Source organism: Larus michahellis, unplaced genomic scaffold, assembly GCF_964199755.1.
Source record: "Larus michahellis unplaced genomic scaffold, bLarMic1.1 SCAFFOLD_26, whole genome shotgun sequence".
NCBI lineage: Eukaryota > Metazoa > Chordata > Aves > Charadriiformes > Laridae > Larus > Larus michahellis.
Genome location: NW_027436225.1, coordinates 994,885 through 1,002,421, shown reverse-complemented (window position 1 = coordinate 1,002,421; position 7,537 = coordinate 994,885).

Sequence of the window (7,537 nt, the reverse complement as noted above, 5' to 3'; positions counted from 1 at the left end):
GAAAGCCGTGCCTTGTTGGAAAGCTCTTTGGCAGCCACTCGCGTGGCCCCACAGCCCGTGGGGCTGCGGGCTTTGCGGCGGCCGTCAGCCTCGGCGCCACCGGCGCCCAGCTGGCGCCGCAGCGCCAGCCCCCGAAGCATTTTCCGGTAGGGCCGCGGCTCTGGCCACAGCTCCCACGCCCGAAGAGCCAGGAGGGAAAGCCGTGCCTCGTTGGAAAGCTCTTTGGCAGCCGCTTGCATGGCCCCACAGCCCGTGGGGCTGCGGGCTTTCCGGCGGCCGTCAGCCTCGGCGCCACCGGCGCCCACATGGCGCCGCCGCGCCAGCCCCCGAAGCATTTTCCGGTAGGGCCGCGGCTCTGGCCACAGCTCCCACGGCCAAAGAGCCAGGAGGGAAAGCCGTGCCTCGTCGGAAAGCCCTTTGGCAGCCGCTCCCGTGGCCCCACAGCCGTGGGGCTGCGGGCTTTCCGGCGGCTGTCAGCCTCGGCTCCACCGACGCCCACCTGGCGCCGCCGCGCCAGCCTGCAAAGCATTTTCCGGTAGGGCCGCGGCTCTGGCCACAGCTCCCACGCCCGAAGAGCCAGGAGGGAAAGCCGTGCCTCGTTGGAAAGCTCTTTGGCAGCCGCTCGCGTGGCCCCACAGCCCGTGGGGCTGCGGGCTTTCCGGCGGCTGTCAGCCTCGGCTCTAGCGACGCCCACGTGGCGCCGCCTCGCCAGCCTGCAAAGCATTTTCCGGTAGGGCCGCGGCTCTGGCCACAGCTCCCACGCCCGAAGAGCCAGGAGGGAAAGCCGTGCCTCGTTGGAAAGCTCTTTGGCAGCCGCTCCCGTGGCCCCACAGCCCGTGGGGCTGCGGGCTTTCCGGCGGCTGTCAGCCTCGGCTCTAGCGACGCCCACGTGGCGCCGCCGCACCAGCCTGCGAAGCATTTTCCGGTAGGGCCGCGTCTCTGGCCACAGCTCCCACGCCCGAAGAGCCAGGAGGGAAAGCCGTGCCTTGTTGGAAAGCTCTTTGGCAGCCGCTCGCGTGGCCCCACAGCCCGTGGGGCTGCGGGCTTTGCGGCGGCCGTCAGCCTCGGCGCCACCGGCGCCCAGCTGGCGCCGCAGCGCCAGCCCCCGAAGCATTTTCCGGTAGGGCCGCGGCTCTGGCCACAGCTCCCACGCCCGAAGAGCCAGGAGGGAAAGCCGTGCCTCGTTGGAAAGCTCTTTGGCAGCCGCTTGCATGGCCCCACAGCCCGTGGGGCTGCGGGCTTTACGGCGGCCATCAGCCTCGGCGCCACCGGCGCCCACATGGCGCCGCCGCGCCAGACCCCGAAGCATTTTCCGGTAGGGCCGCGGCTCTGGCCACAGCTCCCACGGCCGAAGAGCCAGGAGGGAAAGCCGTGCCTCGTCGGAAAGCTCTTTGGCAGCCGCTCCCGTGGCCCCACAGCCGTGGGGCTGCGGGCTTTCCGGCGGCTGTCAGCCTCGGCTCCACCGACGCCCACCTGGCGCCGCCGCGCCAGCCTGCAAAGCATTTTCCGGTAGGGCCGCGGCTCTGGCCACAGCTCCCACGCCCGAAGAGCCAGGAGGGAAAGCCGTGCCTCGTTGGAAAGCTCTTTGGCAGCCGCTCGCGTGGCCCCACAGCCCGTGGGGCTGCGGGCTTTCCGGCGGCTGTCAGCCTCGGCTCTAGCGACGCCCACGTGGCGCCGCCTCGCCAGCCTGCAAAGCATTTTCCGGTAGGGCCGCGGCTCTGGCCACAGCTCCCACGCCCGAAGAGCCAGGAGGGAAAGCCGTGCCTCGTTGGAAAGCTCTTTGGCAGCCGCTCCCGTGGCCCCACAGCCCGTGGGGCTGCGGGCTTTCCGGCGGCTGTCAGCCTCGGCTCTAGCGACGCCCACGTGGCGCCGCCGCACCAGCCTGCGAAGCATTTTCCGGTAGGGCCGCGTCTCTGGCCACAGCTCCCACGCCCGAAGAGCCAGGAGGGAAAGCCGTGCCTCGTTGGAAAGCTCTTTGGCAGCCGCTCGCGTGGCCCCACAGCCCGTGGGGCTGCGGGCTTTCCGGCGGCCGTCAGCCTCGGCGCCACCGGCGCCCACGTGGTGCCTATACGCCAGCCTGCGAAGCATTTTCCGGTAGGGCCGCAGCTCTGGCCACAGCTCCCACGCCCGAAGAGCCAGGAGGGAAAGCCGTGCCTCGTCGGAAAGCTCTTTGGCAGCCGCTCCCGTGGCCCCACAGCCGTGGGTCTGCAGGCTTTCCGGCGGCTGTCAGCCTCGGCTCCACCGACGCCCACGTGGCGCCGCCGCGCCAGCCCCCGAAGCATTTTCCAGTAGGGCCGCGGCTCTGGCCACAGCTCCCACGCCCGAAGAGCCAGGAGGGAAAGCCGTGCCTCGTTGGAAAGCTCTTTGGCAGCCGCTCGCGTGGCCCCACAGCCCGTGGGGCTGCGGGCTTTGCGGTGGCCGTCAGCCTCGGCGCCACCGGCGCCCACCTGGCGCCGCCGCACCAGCCCCCGCAGCATTTTCCGGTAGGGCCGCGGCTCTGGCCACAGCTCCCACGCCCGAAGAGCCAGGAGGGAAAGCTGTGCCTCGTTGGAAAGCTCTTTGGCAGCCGCTCGCGTGGCCCCACAGCCCGTGGGGCTGCGGGCTTTCCGGCGGCCGTCAGCCTCGGTGCCACTGGTGCCCACCTGGCGCCGCCGCGCCAGCCTGCGAAGCATTTTCCGGTAGGGCCGCGGCTCTGGCCACAGCTCCCACGCCCGAAGAGCCAGGAAGGAAATCCATGCCTCGTTGGAAAGCTCTTTGGCAGCCGCTCACGTGGCCCCACAGCCCGTGGGGCTGCGGGCTTTGCGGCGGCCATCAGCCTCGGCGCCACCGGCGCCCACCTGGCGCCGCCGCACCAGCCCCCGCAGCATTTTCCGGTAGGGCCGCGGCTCTGGCCACAGCTCCCACGCCCGAAGAGCCAGGAGGGAAAGCCGTGCCTCGTCGGAAAGCTCTTTGGCAGCCGCTCACGTGGCCCCACAGCCGTGGGGCTGCGGGCTTTCCGGCGGCTGTCAGCCTCGGCTCCACCGACGCCCACGTGGCGCCGCCGCGCCAGCCTGCAAAGCATTTTCCGGTAGGGCCGCGGCTCTGGCCACAGCTCACACGCCTGAAGAGCCAGGAGGGAAAGCCGTGCCTCATTGGAAAGCTCTTTGGCAGCCGCTCGCGTGGCCCCACAGCCCGTGGGGCTGCGGGCTTTCTGGCGGCTGTCAGCCTCGGCTCTAGCGACGCCCACGTGGCGCCGCCGCGCCAGCCTGCAAAGCATTTTCCGGTAGGGCCGCGGCTCTGGCCACAGCTCCCACGCCCGAAGAGCCAGGAGGGAAAGCCGTGCCTCGTTGGAAAGCTCTTTGGCAGCCGCTCGCGTGGCCCCACAGCCTGTGGGGCTGCGGGCTTTGCGGCGGCCGTCAGCCTCGGCGCCACCGGCGCCCACCTGGCGCCGCCGCGCCAGCCCCCGAAGCATTTTCCGGTAGGGCCGTGGCTCTGGCCACAGCTCCCACGCCCGAAGAGCCAGGAGGGAAAGCCGTGCCTCATTGGAAAGCTCTTTGGCAGCCGCTCGCGTGGCCCCACAGCCCGTGGGGCTGCGGGCTTTCCGGCGGCCGTCAGCCTCGGTGCCACTGGTGCCCACCTGGCGCCGCCGCGCCAGCCTGCGAAGCATTTTCCGGTAGGGCCGCGGCTCTGGCCACAGCTCCCACGCCCGAAGAGCCAGGAAGGAAATCCATGCCTCGTTGGAAAGCTCTTTGGCAGCCGCTCACGTGGCCCCACAGCCCGTGGGGCTGCGGGCTTTGCGGCGGCCATCAGCCTCGGCGCCACCGGCGCCCACCTGGCGCCGCCGCACCAGCCCCCGCAGCATTTTCCGGTAGGGCCGCGTCTCTGGCCACAGCTCCCACGCCCGAAGAGCCAGGAGGGAAAGCCGTGCCTCGTCGGAAAGCTCTTTGGCAGCCGCTCACGTGGCCCCACAGCCGTGGGGCTGCGGGCTTTCCGGCGGCTGTCAGCCTCGGCTCCACCGACGCCCACGTGGCGCCGCCGCGCCAGCCTGCAAAGCATTTTCCGGTAGGGCCGCGGCTCTGGCCACAGCTCACACGCCTGAAGAGCCAGGAGGGAAAGCCGTGCCTCATTGGAAAGCTCTTTGGCAGCCGCTCGCGTGGCCCCACAGCCCGTGGGGCTGCGGGCTTTGCGGCGGCTGTCAGCCTCGGCTCTAGCGACGCCCACGTGGCGCCGCCGCGCCAGCCTGCAAAGCATTTTCCGGTAGGGCCGCGGCTCTGGCCACAGCTCCCACGCCCGAAGAGCCAGGAGGGAAAGCCGTGCCTCGTTGGAAAGCTCTTTGGCAGCCGCTCGCGTGGCCCCACAGCCCGTGGGGCTGCGGGCTTTCCAGCGGCCGTCAGCCTCGGCGCCACTGGCGCCCACCTGGCGCCGCCGCGCCAGCCTGCGAAGCATTTTCCGGTAGGGCCGCGGCTCTGGCCACAGCTCCCACGCCCGAAGAGCCAGGAGGGAAAGCCGTGCCTCGTTGGAAAGCTCTTTGGCAGCCGCTCGCGTGGCCCCACAGCCTGTGGGGCTGCGGGCTTTGCGGCGGCCGTCAGCCTCGGCGCCACCGGCGCCCACCTGGCGCCGCCGCGCCAGCCCCCGAAGCATTTTCCGGTAGGGCCGTGGCTCTGGCCACAGCTCCCACGCCCGAAGAGCCAGGAGGGAAAGCCGTGCCTCATTGGAAAGCTCTTTGGCAGCCGCTCGCGTGGCCCCACAGCCCGTGGGGCTGCGGGCTTTCCGGCGGCCGTCAGCCTCGGCGCCACCGGCGCCCACCTGGCGCCGCCGCGCCAGCCTGCGAAGCATTTTCCGGTAGGGCCGCGTCTCTGGCCACAGCTCCCACGCCCGAAGAGCCAGGAGGGAAAGCCGTGCCTCGTTGGAAAGCTCTTTGGCAGCCGCTCGCGTGGCCCCACAGCCCGTGGGGCTGCGGGCTTTCCGGCGGCCGTCAGCCTCGGTGCCACTGGTGCCCACCTGGCGCCGCCGCGCCAGCCTGCGAAGCATTTTCCGGTAGGGCCGCGGCTCTGGCCACAGCTCCCACGCCCGAAGAGCCAGGAAGGAAATCCATGCCTCGTTGGAAAGCTCTTTGGCAGCCGCTCACGTGGCCCCACAGCCCGTGGGGCTGCGGGCTTTCCGGCGGCTGTCAGCCTCGGCTCCACCGACGCCCACGTGGCGCCGCCGCGCCAGCCTGTAAAGCAGTTTCCGGTAGGGCCGCGGCTCTGGCCACAGCTCCCACGCCCGAAGAGCCAGGAGGGAAAGCCGTGCCTCGTTGGAAAGCTCTTTGGCAGCCGCTCGCGTGGCCCCACAGCCCGTGGGGCTGCGGGCTTTCCAGCGGCCGTCAGCCTCGGCGCCACTGGCGCCCACCTGGCGCCGCCGCGCCAGCCTGCGAAGCATTTTCCGGTAGGGCCGCGGCTCTGGCCACAGCTCCCACGCCCGAAGAGCCAGGAGGGAAAGCCGTGCCTCGTTGGAAAGCTCTTTGGCAGCCACTCGCGTGGCCCCACAGACCGTGGGGCTGCGGGCTTTGCGGCGGCCGTCAGCCTCGGCGCCACCGGCGCCCACCTGGCGCCGCCGCGCCAGCCCCCGAAGCATTTTCCGGTAGGGCCGCGGCTCTGGCCACAGCTCCCACGCCCGAAGAGCCAGGAGGGAAAGCCGTGCCTCATTGGAAAGCTCTTTGGCAGCCGCTCGCGTGGCCCCACAGCCCGTGGGGCTGCGGGCTTTCCGGCGGCCGTCAGCCTCGGCGCCACCGGCGCCCACCTGGCGCCGCCGCGCCAGCCCCCGAAGCATTTTCCGGTAGGGCCGCGTCTCTGGCCACAGCTCCCACGCCCGAAGAGCCAGGAGGGAAAGCCGTGCCTCGTTGGAAAGCTCTTTGGCAGCCGCACGCGTGGCCCCACAGCCCGTGGGGCTGCGGGCTTTCCGGCGGCCGTCAGCCTCGGCGCCACCGGCGCCCACCTGGCGCCGCAGCGCCAGCCCCCGAAGCATTTTCCGGTAGGGCCGCGGCTCTGGCCACAGCTCCCACGCCCGAAGAGCCAGGAGGGAAAGCCGTGCCTCGTTGGAAAGCTCTTTGGCAGCCGCTCACGTGGCCCCACAGCCCGTGGGGCTGCGGGCTTCCCGGCGGCCGTCAGCCTCGGCGCCACCGGCGCCCACCTGGCTCCGCCGCGCCTGCCTGCGAAGCATTTTCCGGTAGGGCCGCGGCTCTGGCCACAGCTCCCACGCCCGAAGAGCCAGGAGGGAAAGCCATGCCTCGTTGGAAAGCTCTTTGGCAGCCGCTCGCGTGGCCCCACAGCCCGTGGGGCTGCGCGCTTTCCGGCGGCCGTCAGCCTCGGCGCCACTGGTGTCCACCTGGCGCCGTCGCGCCAGCCTGCAAAGCATTTTCCGGTAGGGCCGCGGCTCTGGCCACAGCTCCCACGCCCGAAGAGCCAGGAGGGAAAGCCATGCCTCGTTGGAAAGCTCTTTGGCAGCTGCTCGCGTGGCCCCACAGCCCGTGGGGCTGCGGGCTTTCCGGCGGCCGTCAGCCTCGGTGCCACCGGCGCCCACCTGGCGCCGCCGCACCAGCCCCCGCAGCATTTTCCGGTAGGGCCGCGGCTCTGGCCACAGCTCCCACGGCCGAAGAGCCAGGAGGGAAAGCCGTGCCTCGTTGGAAAGCTCTTTGGCAGCCGCTCGCGTGGCCCCACAGCCCGTGGGGCTGCGGGCTTTCCGGCGGCCGTCAGCCTCGGTGCCACTGGTGCCCACCTGGCGCCGCCGCGCCAGCCTGCGAAGCATTTTCCGGTAGGGCCGCGGCTTTGGCCACAGCTCCCACGCCCGAAGAGCCAGGAAGGAAATCCGTGCCTCGTTGGAAAGCTCTTTGGCAGCCGCTCGCGTGGCCCCACAGCCCGTGGGGCTGCGGGCTTTCCGGCGGCCGTCAGCCTCGGCGCCACCGGCGCCCACCTGGCGCCGCCGCGCCAGCCCCCGCAGCATTTTCCGGTAGGGCCGCGGCTCTGGCCACAGCTCCCACGCCCGAAGAGCCAGGAGGGAAAGCCATGCCTCGTTGGAAAGCTCTTTGGCAGCCGCTCGCGTGGCCCCACAGCCCGTGGGGCTGCGCGCTTTCCGGCGGCCGTCAGCCTCGGTGCCACTGGTGTCCACCTGGCGCCGCCGCGCCAGCCTGCAAAGCATTTTCAGGTAGGGCCGCGGCTCTGGCGACAGCTCCCACGCCCGAAGAGCCAGGAGGGAAAGCCGTGCCTCATTGGAAAGCTCTTTGGCAGCCGCTCGCGTGGCCCCACAGCCCGTGGGGCTGCGGGCTTTCCGGCGGCCGTCAGCCTCGGCGCCACCGGCGCCCACGTGGTGCCGCCGCACCAGCCTGCGAAGCAATTTCCGGTAGGGCCGCGGCTCTGGCCACAGCTCCCACGCCCGAAGAGCCAGGAGGGAAAGCCGTGCCTCGTTGGAAAGCTCTTTGGCAGCCACTCGCGTGGCCCCACAGCCCGTGGGGCTGCGGGCTTTCCGGCGGCCGTCAGCCTCGGTGCCTATGGTGCCCACCTGGCGCCGCCGCGCCAGCCTG